This window comes from Oncorhynchus tshawytscha, unplaced genomic scaffold, assembly GCF_018296145.1.
Source record: "Oncorhynchus tshawytscha isolate Ot180627B unplaced genomic scaffold, Otsh_v2.0 Un_contig_1005_pilon_pilon, whole genome shotgun sequence".
Classification (NCBI taxonomy): Eukaryota; Metazoa; Chordata; class Actinopteri; order Salmoniformes; family Salmonidae; genus Oncorhynchus; species Oncorhynchus tshawytscha.
The window spans coordinates 10691-24017 of NW_024609384.1; positions in this window are offsets into that span (position 1 = coordinate 10691).

The following is a 13327-nucleotide window of genomic DNA, read 5'->3' on the forward strand; positions in this document are numbered from 1 at the left end:
CTAACTACCACAGGGTGGATAACTCTAGAGATCCTGGAGGATCAACTACCACAGGGTGGATAACTCTAGAGATCCTGGAGGATCTAACTACCACAGGGTGGATAACTCTGGAAGTCCTGGAGGATCTAACTACCACAGGGTGGATAACTGGAAGTCCTGGAGGATCTAACTAACACAGGGTGGATAACTCTAGAGGTCCTGGAGGAGCTAACTACCACAGGGTGGATAACTCTAGAGATCCTGGAGGCACAGGGTGAATAACTCTAGAGATCCTGGGGATCTAACTACCACAGGGTGGATAACTCTGGAAGTCCTGGAGGATCTAACTACCACAGGGTGGATAACTCTGGAGGTCCTGGAGGATCTAACTATCACAGGGTGGATAACTCTGGAGGTCCTGGAGGATCTAACTATCACAGGGTGGATAACTCTGGAGGTCCTGGAGGATCTAACTACCACAGGGTGGATAACTCTGGAAGTCCTGGGGGATCTAACTAACACAGGGTGGATAACTCAGAGGATCTAACTACCACAGGGTGGATAATTCTGGAGGTCCTGGGGGATCTAACTACCACAGGGTGGATAACTCAGAGGATCTAACTACCACAGGGTGGATAACTCTGGAGGTCCTGGAGGATCTAACTACCACAGGGTGGATAACTCTGGAGGATCTGACTACCACAGGATGGATAACTCTGGAGGATCTAACTACCACAGGATTAATAACTCTGGAGGATCTAACTACAACAGGGTGGATTACTCTGGAGGATCTAACTACCACAGGATTAATAACTCTGGAGGATCTAACTACCACAGGGTGGATAACTCTTGAAGAATCTAATTACCACAGGGTGGATAACTCTGTGAAGGTCCTGGAGGATCTAAATTAATCTTGGGTCTTCAATCTAGAGCTGTGTTGGAACAAAAGCCTGCACATACTGCGGCACTCCAGGACCTGGGTTACATAACTACATGCTAACTATGTAACTTTCCATAGAGTGTGACCATGTACTGTAATCTATGATTCCAGCTACATACTGTAAAGTTAATGACAGCGAGAGTGAGGAGACAAGGAGAGGAAGCCATTTCAGATCAGTAGGGCATGCTAGTCTCTATAGATAAGAGAGGGTGTCATGTTCAAAGCTCCAAGAACTCCAACTCTCCTTCTAACTCCAACAGTTAACTTCTCATCTCACACATTCCCTTTTTCTTTCCCAAGGCTATGTACTCTCTGCTAATGATGTCAATGCTTCAATAGTGGATAAAGAAGTGTGCATTTAACACATAAATCAGGCTTTCTAACAGGCCCGCCACGATCCTTGCTGCCTTTGTAGTGCACCCAATGTTAGATTAAGTGTCAGTGTTATTGAATTCATACTGTACCCTTGGGGTGTCAGGGAGTGGAGAGGTTGTGGGAGGGTTGCGAGGATCGGGGGGGGCCTGCGTATGTATGTGTGTGTGCATGTGTACGTGTGTGCATGTGTACGTGTGTGCATGTGTACGTGTGTGCATGTGTACGTGTGTGCATGTGTACGTGTGTGCATGTGTACGTGTGTGCATGTGTGTGCGTTCGTTCGTTTAAATGAAATGAAATGACTGCAGTCTGAAAAACTTAGCTTTAGACTTTGTGTTAAGTGTTAAGGAGGATATGTCCGAGTCGATATTGACTCATGAGATAGAAGCCATTTGTTTTGCTATTGATTAGCTGATGCCCACAGCTTGTTTCCTGGTATTTGCTTGATCATGGAGCTCTAGGTGTGGGATAAGAGAGCAGAGAATGAACACACTGCTGGATGACTGGCTGAATCATGCAGGAAATCCAGACAGAAACGACGTGATTGTAGCTCTCTGGGCTGATACATCCTGTATACACATGCATCACTCAGCCGTGCCACAGTACTGACATAGGTAACCTGCTGTATGGTATAGGCAGTAGACAGACACACAAACATAGCACATAGGCTGCAATAGGACACAAATACAAAAGTACATGTTCATGCACACACACACTGCCCTGAGGACATCCATAGGTCTTGCGAGTGTCATTGTCACAGTTGATTCAGAATGTCTTTTAGTGTTTTAGTACTATATCTCTTGACATAATGATAAAAATAATCATGGCCTCTAAACCTTCAAGCTGCATACTGGACCCTATTCCAACTAAACTACTGAAAGAGCTACTTCCTGTGCTTGGCCCTCCTATGTTGAACATAATAAATGGCTCTCTATCCACCGGATGTGTACCAAACTCACTAAAAGTGGCAATAATAAAGTCTCTCTTGAAAAAGCCAAGCCTTGACCCAGAAAATATAAAAAACTATCGGCCTATATCGAATCTTCCATTCCTGTCAAAAATTTTAGAAAAGGCTGTTGCGCAGCAACTCACTGCCTTCCTGAAGACAAACAATGTATACGAAATGCTTCAGTCTGGTTTTAGACCCCATCATAGCACTGAGACTGCACTTGTGAAGGTGGTAAATGACCTTTTAATGGCATCAGACCGAGGCTCTGCATCTGTCCTCGTGCTCCTAGACCTTAGTGCTGCTTTTGATACCATCGATCACCACATTCTTTTGGAGAGATTGGAAACCCAAATTGGTCTACACGGACAAGTTCTGTACAGCTGTACATTTCAATGAAACATGGTGAAGCCCCAAAATTGCCCTCGCTAGAAGCATGTGTTTCAGACATAAGGAAGTGGATGGCTGCAAACTTTCTACTTTTAAACTCTTCTGTTGAATCTGACAATCAATCTTAATGGTTGTACAGTCGTCTCAAATAAAACTGTGAAGGACCTCGGCGTTACTCTGGACCCTGATCTCTCTTTTGAAGAACATATCAAGACTGTTTCAAGGACAGCTTTTTCCATCTACGTAACATTGCAAAAATCTGAAACTTTCTGTCCAAAAATGATGCAGAAAAATTAATCCATGCTTTTGTCACTTCTAGGTTAGACTACTGCAATGCTCTCCTTTTGGGCTACCCGGATAAAGCACTAAATAAACCTCAGTTAGTGCTAAATACGGCTGCTAGAATCCTGACTAGAACCCAAAAATTTCATCATATTACTCCAGTGCTAGCCTCCCTACACTGGCTTCCTGTCAAGGCAAGGGCTGATTTCAAGGTTTTACTGCTAACCTACAAAGCATTACATGGGCTTGCTCCTACCTATCTCTCTGATTTGGTCCTGCCGTACATACCTACACGTACGCTACGGACACAAGACACAGGCCTCCTAATTGTCCCTAGAATTTCTAAGCAAACAGCTGGAGGCAGGGCTTTGTCCTATAGAGCTCCATTTTTATGGAATGGTCTGCCTACCCATGTGAGAGACGCAGACTCTGTCTCAACCTTTAAGTCTTTACTTTACTCTTCAGTGGGTCATATGATTAAGTGTAGTCTGGCCCAGGAGTGTGAAGGTGAAAGGAAAGGCTCTGGAGCAACGAACCACCCTTGCTGTCTCTGCCTGGCCGGTTCCCCTCTTTCCACTGGGATTCTCTGCCTCTAACCCTATTACAGGGTCTGAGTCACTGGCTTACTAGGGCTCTTTCATACCGTCCTTAGGAGGGCGTCACTTGAGTGGGTTGAGTCACTGATGTGATCTTCCTGTCTGGGTTGGCTTCCCCCCTTGGGTTGTGCCGTGGCGGAGATCTTTGTGGCTATACTCGGGATGGTAAGTTGGTGGTTGAAGGTATCCCTCTAGTGGTGTGGGGGCTGTGCTTTGGCAAAGTGGGTGGGGTTATATCCTTCCTGTTTGGCCCTGTCCGGGGTGTCATCGGATGGGGCCACAGTGTCTCCTGACCCCTCCTGTCTCAGCCTCCAGTATTTATGCTGCAGTAGTTTATGTGTCGGGGGCTAGGGTCAGTTTGTTATATCTGGAGTACTTCTCCTGTCCTATCCAGTGTCCTGTGTGAATTTAAGTATGCTCTCTCTAATTCTCTCTTTCTCTCTTTCTTTCTTTCTCTCTCGGAGGACCTCAGCCCTAAGACCATGCCTCAGGACTACCTGACATGATGACTCCTTGCTGTCCCCAGTCCACCTGGCCGTGCTGCTGCTCCAGTTTCAACTGTTCTGCCTGTGATTATTATTATTTGACCATGCTGGTCATTTATGAACATTTGAAAGTCTTGGCCATGTTCTGTTATAATCTCCACCCGGCACAGCCAGAAGAGGACTGGCCACCCCACATAGCCTGGTTCCTCTCTAGGTTTCTTCCTAGGTTTTGGCCTTTCTCGGGAGTTTTTCCTAGCCACCGTGTTTTTCCCCATGCATTGCTTGCTGTTTGGGGTTTTAGGCTGGGTTTCTGTACAGCACTTTGAGATATCAGCTGATGTACGAAGAGCTATATAAATAAATTTGATTTGATTTGATGTCTGAAGGGCATCATTATGTCTCCCCCTTCCTCACCCCTCTTCCCCCACCCTCACCCATATTCTCTATATCTCCCCCTCTCCTATCTGGGGGGTCATTATATCTGACCTGGACCTCAAATTGAGGGTTGAAGAACCCTCTCTCTTTACTCACCCACATACACATACACCCAAAATGTTGCTTATCTTTTGTTTTTTAAACTAAGCTTTTTAAAACAGGTATTTTTCCATATATAGACACACCCTATGAGTCCCACAGTGGAGGTGTCATAATTCCCATAAAACCTAGTGCTCAAACAGGGAAATGGTTCCAATCATTTTTCCACCATTCATTTTTCCCATATGGGATTTTAGAAACACATTTAGGAACAACTAATGGCTGTGTTTTGTGTAAGTTTACCCTGGCCTGAAGTTTTGATAAAGTGACTTTTATCAATATATTCACTTGTATTTTCTCTTTGTCATTATGGGGTATTGTGTGTAGATTGATGAGGACACTTTAAAAAAAATCTATTTTAGAACAAGTCTGTAATGTAACAATATGTAGGAAACGTCAAGGGGTCTGAATACATTCCGAATGCGCTGTACATCGAGGAACTATTGTCATGTACAAACAGACTTTGTTTGCTTCCTGTTTGAGGTGAAGAAAACATTACTTTGAGAAGCTCCACAGCTCATTAGTGGTGGTTTGTTAAGCCAATCAGAAATACTATAAGATCCCCAAATGGGCACATTTATATGCCTACATTTGCAGGCCAGGCAGCCTATAGGCGTACTTCTATGCGTACTCAGCTGCGCGTCCTTACTCAACATTGACAGGAGGCTCCAAACAAAAGACACTGAATAAATTGACAAAAGTGGTAAATGGAATAAAGTCAACCAAAATGTGTAGCATAGGTTGTGCACTCTGCAAACAAAGTATTCACACCGACAATTAGTACGGTAAAAGACTGGAATAATAAATCATATATTGAATGCATTAACAGAAATTAAAGTAACTAAACAAACATTGTAGATAAATTATAGGAATTAACAGTAAATGTACTAGTGGTGATATATGTAATGGGGGATTGATAGACACTAACAATCAAACGAAAACAATTCACACAATTAAGTTTTAAAACAATGAATGTGCACAAATTGGCACATTGTGGAGAGAGACGTGCATTGTGCATCTTAGCCACATTCCCCTTCTTCTTGGACTGTACCATCCCCGTGGCCTACGCAATGGATTCGTCTCAGCCTCAGCAATGGATAGTTCCCTGAGATGGGCGTGAATAAGACTGGTGTCTCGTGTGCCATATATATATATATATATACTGTATATATACTGTGTACACTGAACAAACATGTAAATGCAACATGCAACAACTTCAAAGATTTGACTGAGTTACAGTTCATAGAAGGAAATCAGTCAATTGAAATAAATTCATTAGGTCCTAATCTATGGATTTCACATGACTGGGAATACAGATACCTTAAAATGGGGAGGGGCGTGGATCAGTATACCAGTCAGTATCTGGTGTGACCACCATTTGCTTCATGCAGAGTGACACATCTCCTTTACATAGAGTTGATCAGGCTGTTGAATGTGGCCTGTGGAATGTTGTCCCACTCCTCTTCAATGGCTGTGCGAAGTGGCTGGATATTGACGGGAACTGGAACACGCTGTCCTACACATCGATCCAGAGCATCCCAAACATTCTCAATGGGTGGCGTGTGGTGAGTATGCAGGCCGTGGAAGCACTGGGACATTTTCAGCTTGCAGGAGTTGTGTACAGATCCTTGCGTCATGGGGCCGTGTATTATCATGCTGAAACATGAGGTGAGGTGATGGAGGCGGATGAATGGCATGACAATGGATCTTGTCAGGGTATCTCTGTAGCTTATGCCTGCACATACCATAACAGTGCCACCACCATGGGGCACTCTGGTTACAACATTGACATCAGCAAATCTCTCGCCCACACGACTCCATACACGTAGACTGCGGTTGTGAGGCCGGTAGGACATACTGCCAAATTCTCCAAAATGACGTTGGAGGTGGCTTATTACATTAAGTTTACATTACATTCTCTGGCAACAGCTCTGCTGGACATTCTTGCAGTCATCAAGTCAATTGCACGCTCACTCAAAAGACATCTGTGGTATTGTGTTGTGTGACAAAACTGCACATTTTCGAGTGGCCTTTTATTGTCCCCAGCACAAGGTGCACCTATGTAATGAGCATGCTGTTTAATCAGCTTCTTGATATGCCACACCTGCCTGGTGGAAGGAATATCTTGGCAAAGAAGAAATGCTCACCAACAATGATGTAAACAAATTTGTGCAAAACATTTTAGAGAAATAAGCTCTTTGTGCGTATGGAAGATTTCTGGCATCTTTCATTTCAGCTCATGAAACATGGGACCAACACAATTTTTCTTTACATGTTGCATTGATATTTTCTTTCCATGTATATACTGTATATATTTGCTACTGCTTGACAAGAAAATATTGGTCCTCCAACAGCCTATCAACCAAACAATCGACCAGTCGAATAATTGGGATCAGCACTAGTCTACTTAGACGCACACAAACGTAGCCTGGTCCCAGATCTGTCTGTGCTGTTTTGCCAACTCGCATGGTCATTGGCAAGACGGCACAAATAGATCTGGGATCAACAGAGTAACACCGAACACATGCAGAGCCAAAACACAGCACAAGCACACCTTGCATGAAGGATTGTTGTTCAGGATAAATGGAAAACACAAGCAGGTGGCCAAGCAGAACTCATGTCTGGTCTCTGATAAACAACAGATGACTGGTTGATGTAGAGGCTAGCCAGGCTAAGGCCCATGGTTGGCTGGGCTTTTGTTGCATTGTGTACTGTAAAGTTCTCCACAGGGCGTATAGATCTGCCAAGTAGCCAATCCCCACGCACAGGAGGTGAGCTGTTACAACTCAAGACATCCCATTGGGCTCCATTTCTCTCTCTTTTCTCTCTCTATTTCTCTCTCTCATTCTCTCTCTTTCTTTCGCTGTCTCCCTCTTGTTCTCTCTCGCTCTTCCCCTCTCTTTCTCATTCTCTCTTTCTCTTCCTCGCTCTCTCTCTCTCTCTCGCTCTTCCCCTCTCTTTCTCTTCCTCGCTCTCTCTCTCGCTCTTCCCCTCTCTTTCTCTTCCTCGCTCTCTTTCGCTCTTCCCCTCTCTTTCTCTTCCTCACTCTCTCTCTCTCTCTCTCTCTCTCTCGCTCTTCCCCTCTTTCTCTCTCTCTCTCTCTCTCTCTCTCTCTCTCTTCCCCTCTCTCTCTCTCTCTCTCTCTCTCTCTCTCTCTCTCTGTCAGTGTCTCTGAGCGTTACCACTACCACTGTTTTCCAACCATTTGTTGCACCGGGACCTGAATTCTATGGTTCTCCTTCTTGAGGGACTACTTCTTAAAACTAGCTGTTGAGAACTGACTGATTCTGTGTTAGAGGGATGTCAAATGTCACTAATAGCACAGAGACCAGTGGTTCTCCATGGTTTTAAGAGTGATATTTAATGTGCGTTTTGGCCACTGACTGTATTTGGCCCAATCCTAAATGGACAGCTAGACTCTATGGTCTATGCACTTGTGGAAATCTGAGATGATTTAACAGGTGCAATCAATTTGGTAATAGTTCCACTTTGCCCTCTAATAGGCAAGGTAGAACAGTCCCCATATTGCTTATATCAATCAATTAATCTCAAGTGCAAAGGGTGTAGGGTCTAGAGGTCCACTTGGGTATGGGCCTTGGTACACAGATGTTTTCCCTGTTAGGAACAATGAAGATGTAGTGGTGTGAAGTCAGAACTCTGTGTAAACAGATCCGTCTGTGTGGCGGCTCAACAGATTGTGTTAGCTGGTGTGTGTGTCTCTATCTGAATTAGCCCTAATGGGCGGAAAAGATAAACTTACTAACAATATCAAAATGAATGTGACAGCCTCTCAATTCCCATTCAATTTTATGGCAAAGTTTTGTAGAGAATCTGTATAAAGTGTGAGGGTATTTTCTAGGTCAAAACAGGTGTTTGGAACATTTTAACTGCCCCCTGTTGCCAGTTGTTCTGTATTGCTAACTAAATGTGTATTGTCATCTAAGCCTTTCTCTGTGTCTGTTCTTTTGATATAGTTGTCAAGATGTGAACTTGTTGTCATACAGGGTTGTACTCATTATGGCACGAAACAGAAAAAGGTTTCAAAACATTTTGCAACAGAAAATGAAAATAAGTGTTTCTGATTGGTCAAGTGCAGGTAAACCTTCAGTCAGTTTTTTCTCCGTTTTGGTGCCTAATGAATACCCTGGTAACAAGCTGCTGAATGTCTACTCAAATCTATGAAATTAGGACATATTGGTTACTGCTGTACTCGTCAAAGTTTAGTCAACATCTCACATTTAGAGAGTTAGAAGTCCATGAACATGCAAGGGAAAATTCACATCTAAACAAAACCACTTAAGTCCTTACACATGTCATTATAAAGCACTCTGAATTACAATATATTAAACTAAAACACACACACACCACACATGCATACTGACAGATATGCACACCTGCACAAACACACATACACCACAAATGCAAACCGCAAACACACACATATAGACACGTTTGAACACACACATACAGACACGCATACAAACCCACTGAGGGGAGAAGAGTCATTCTGTCTTATTACAACTACAGTTGGACAATACCAGTCTGCTTAGATAGAATGAAGGAGCTAAACTCCTCTCCTCTGGAGGGACTGGTAGCTACAGCACACACACACACACATACACACACACACATGCACACGCACACACACACACACACACACACACACACACACACACACACGGATACAGTACAAATGCAGAAACACAGAGATTATGTTTACAGTGCAATCCCAGCTGCTGTGGGTGACAGGGCTAAAATATTTATGCCCAGATCTTGGCACAGATACCAATATGTGTGTGTCTGTGTGTGTGCATCTGCGTCTGACAGCAGAAGAGAGAGAAAGAGAGAGTGAAAGAGAGAGAGAGAGAGAGAGAGAGTGAAAGAGAGAGAGAGAGAGAGAGAGAGAGAGAGAGAGAGATGAGTGTGCAGCACAGATGCCAAACGAAACTGGGGCAGTACAAAAAACCCAAGGCATTATTCCAAAATCCCCTCTGCTTGTGTGTATGTGTGTGTGTGCGTGCATGCATGCATGCGTTGGGTGGGTGTGTCGGTAGATTTATGTTTGCATGCTCATATGTGTTTGTTTGAGTGTGTTTTGTGCACTGTGTACAGGACAGTCAGTGGAAAATGCGACAGAGGCGCTACAAAAATGGCAGAGGGAAATAGATTTCTAGAAATACCACTAACTCTCCCTCTCCATTGTTCTATCCATCTACACAACCTCACAAATACAGTATGGTCTACTTCTACCCTCCCCTTCATCGCTCCTCTCTCCCTCTCTCCTCACTCTCTACTCTCCCCACCCTCTCCTCACTCTCTACCCTCCCCTCCCTCTCTCCTCGCTCTGTACCCTCTCCTCTCTCCCTCTCTCCCTCTCTCCTCACTCTCTACCCTCCCCTCCCTCTCTATCTCCCTCTCCTCATTGGAGGAGGAGGAGTGGAGGAGGGAGTAGCTGGCATGGAGCAGAGAGGATGCCAGATGGTGCCCCCTCTTGACACCAACAAGATCTCACAGTCTCACGTCAGAATTAGACGTTCATCCATGTTTCTCAAATGTCACATTTCTAAGTTGTTCCAAACGCCAAATTTCAAAAAGTTTGGTTACTTCTCTATATTGTTCCAAGGTTACGTTTAGGCATTAACTCTGAATTCTTAAGGTTAGGCATTAACTCCAAATGGTTAAGGTAAGAATTAAGGTTTGGGATAGGCTTTAAACAAAAATATCAAAAAACAACTTTTTATTGCTGGAATTGAACATGCAAGCATTGGAACCAGAGGCAGATGCTTACGCCCACAACGCCCTAGCAAAACCAAAACCTACTTGAAGGTAACAGCTCTCACTGTTGCCCCTAGTGGCCGGTTTGCACGTCATCTCCTGACATCCTCTCCTGACATCCTCAGACATGGACGGATACACACACACACACACACACACACACATTCACTCACTCAAACATACCTACACACAGAAACACACATACAAGCCTTTGTGCCAGACTTGTACAGGGTTCCTCCACACACACACACACACACACACACACACACACACACAAAAATTCACTTACTTAAACATACCTACACACAGAAACACACATACAAGTCTTTGTGCCAGACTTGGACAGGGTCGGAGTGTTGTCACCAGTCTGCTACCAGTAGGCAACCTTAACACCTTCCTGTCAACAACCCACACACTCTCACACAACAAACACCACTTCATCGTCTCTACCAACATACCAGTATAAGCACTGTGGCACACCGGTGACAGGACTGGTGCACACACACACACACACACACATGCACACGCACACACGCACACACACACACACACACACATTTACACGGACACAGATAGTGGCTCCGCACACAGGCTGTCTGTCACACCTCCCACTACCAACCTCAATCACCAGACCACTAGCAACTCAATCAGACCTCCTAAGCAACAGTAACACACATACACACTCATACACACACACTCACACAGACACACACTCACTCACTCACTCACTCACTCACTCACTCACGCACTCACATAATCACACAGACAAACACTCACACAGACACATGCATCGGTGCACACATGCACACAGACACACACACACACACTGACATAAAAACACACAAAGACACACTCACACAGATCACACAGATGCATGTATGGTGTACACATGCACACAGTCACACACACACACATTAACACACACACCACCTATTACTCAATCAGACCTCAATTACTGCAACAGACTGGGAATGTCACCGGCACACGCAATCACTACTCAGTGTGTGTAGGACGGGAAGGAATTCAAACACACACACACACACAACACACACACTTTGAATCACCTCACGGTGCGTGGGTAGCAGTTCTCGACAACACCAGTAACACCTGTAATTATTGTCAGGTCATGTCACACTGCTGTCTAATTTGTATTACCGTTACTGTGATTGTTCTTAATAGAAATGTCAAAAAATATTTTTCCTAATTGCTCTCAGGGTCTTGATATATCAATGAAATATTTACATTCCATCTCTGAAATATATCTGTAATATAGGGACACAACTTTCACTGGGGATGGGGGGACATGTCCCCCCCACATTATGAAATTGCATTTTTGGCCTCCCCAGTTTTATCATTGGAATGTGATACAAAACGAGGCAACATTGTGCTTTAGGACCATGCGGACACCTCTGAGCGGTTTGGCGTGTTTATCCGACTGGATAGAGAATTTAAGTAAAAAATAAAAATTATGTACCCCCCACTTCTAAAACCAAAGTTGCTATAATATGTTGTCTGGCTTGACAGTAAACAACTGGCACCTATCATCAAGCAATTCTGTCGTTATATATTTACACTACCGTTCAAAAGTTTTAGGTCACTTAGAAATGTCCTTGTTTTTGAAAGAAAAGCACATTTTTTGTCTATTAACTTCTTGGTGACAGGGGGCAGTATTTTCACGTCCGGATGAAATGCATGCCCAAATTCAACTGCCTGCTACTCGTCCCTAGAATATAAGATATGCATATTATTAGTAGATTTGGATAGAAAACACTCTGAAGTTTCTAAAACTGTTTGAATCATGTCTGTGAGTATAACAGAACTTATTTAGCAGGCAAAACCCCGAGGACAAACCATTCAGATGTATTTTTTTTGAGGTCACTCTCTTTTCAATGTGTTTTCATTGGGAATCCAGATTTCTAAGGGACCTTCTTGCAGTTCCTATAGCTTCCACTGGATGTCAGGAGTCTTTAGAAATTGGTTGAGGTTATTCCTTTGTGTAATGAAGAAGTATGGCCATCTTGAACGAGGGTCACTTGAAGTGTACTGTTGGATAGAGGCGCGTGACCAGAAAGCTAGCTACAGTTTGTTTTCTTCCTGTATTGAACACAGATCATCCCATCTTCAATTTGATCGATTATTTACATAAAAAAATACCTAAAGTTGAATTACAAAAGTAGTTTGAAATGTTTTGGCAAAGTTTACTGGTAACTTTTGAGATATTTTGTAGTCACGATGAATACTTTCCGAATGGACTGTATGTGGTTATGTTAGCAGAGCCGTAGGGGGCTCTATCTATGTGGCTATGTTAGCAGGGTCGTAGGGGGCTCTATCTATGTGGTTATGTTAGCAGGGTCGTAGGGGGCTCTATCTATGTGGTTATGTTAGCAGAGCCGTAGGGGACTCTATCTATGTGGTTATGTTAGCAGAGCCGTAGGGGACTCTATCTATGTGGTTATGTTAGCAGAGCCGTAGGGGACTCTATCTATGTGGTTATGTTAGCAGAGCCGTAGGGGACTCTATCTATGTGGTTATGTTAGCAGAGCCGTAGGGGACTCTATCTATGTGGTTATGTTAGCAGTGCCGTAGGGGCCTCTATCTATGTGGTTATGTTAGCAGAGCCGTAGGGGACTCTATCTATGTGGTTATGTTAGCAGAGCCGTAGGGGACTCTATCTATGTGGTTATGTTAGCAGGGCCGTAGGGGCCTCTATCTATGTGGTTATGTTAGCAGAGCCGTAGGGGACTCTATCTATGTGGTTATGTTAGCAGAGCCGTAGGGGACTCTATCTATGTGGTTATGTTAGCAGAGCCGTAGGGGACTCTATCTATGAGGTTATGTTAGCAGAGCCGTAGGGGACTCTATCTATGTGGTTATGTTAGCAGAGCCGTAGGGGACTCTATCTATGTGGTTATGTTAGCAGAGCCGTAGGGGACTCTATCTATGAGGTTATGTTAGCAGAGCCGTAGGGGCTCTATCTATGTGGCTATGTTAGCAGGGTCGTAGGGGGCTCTATCTATGTGGTTAT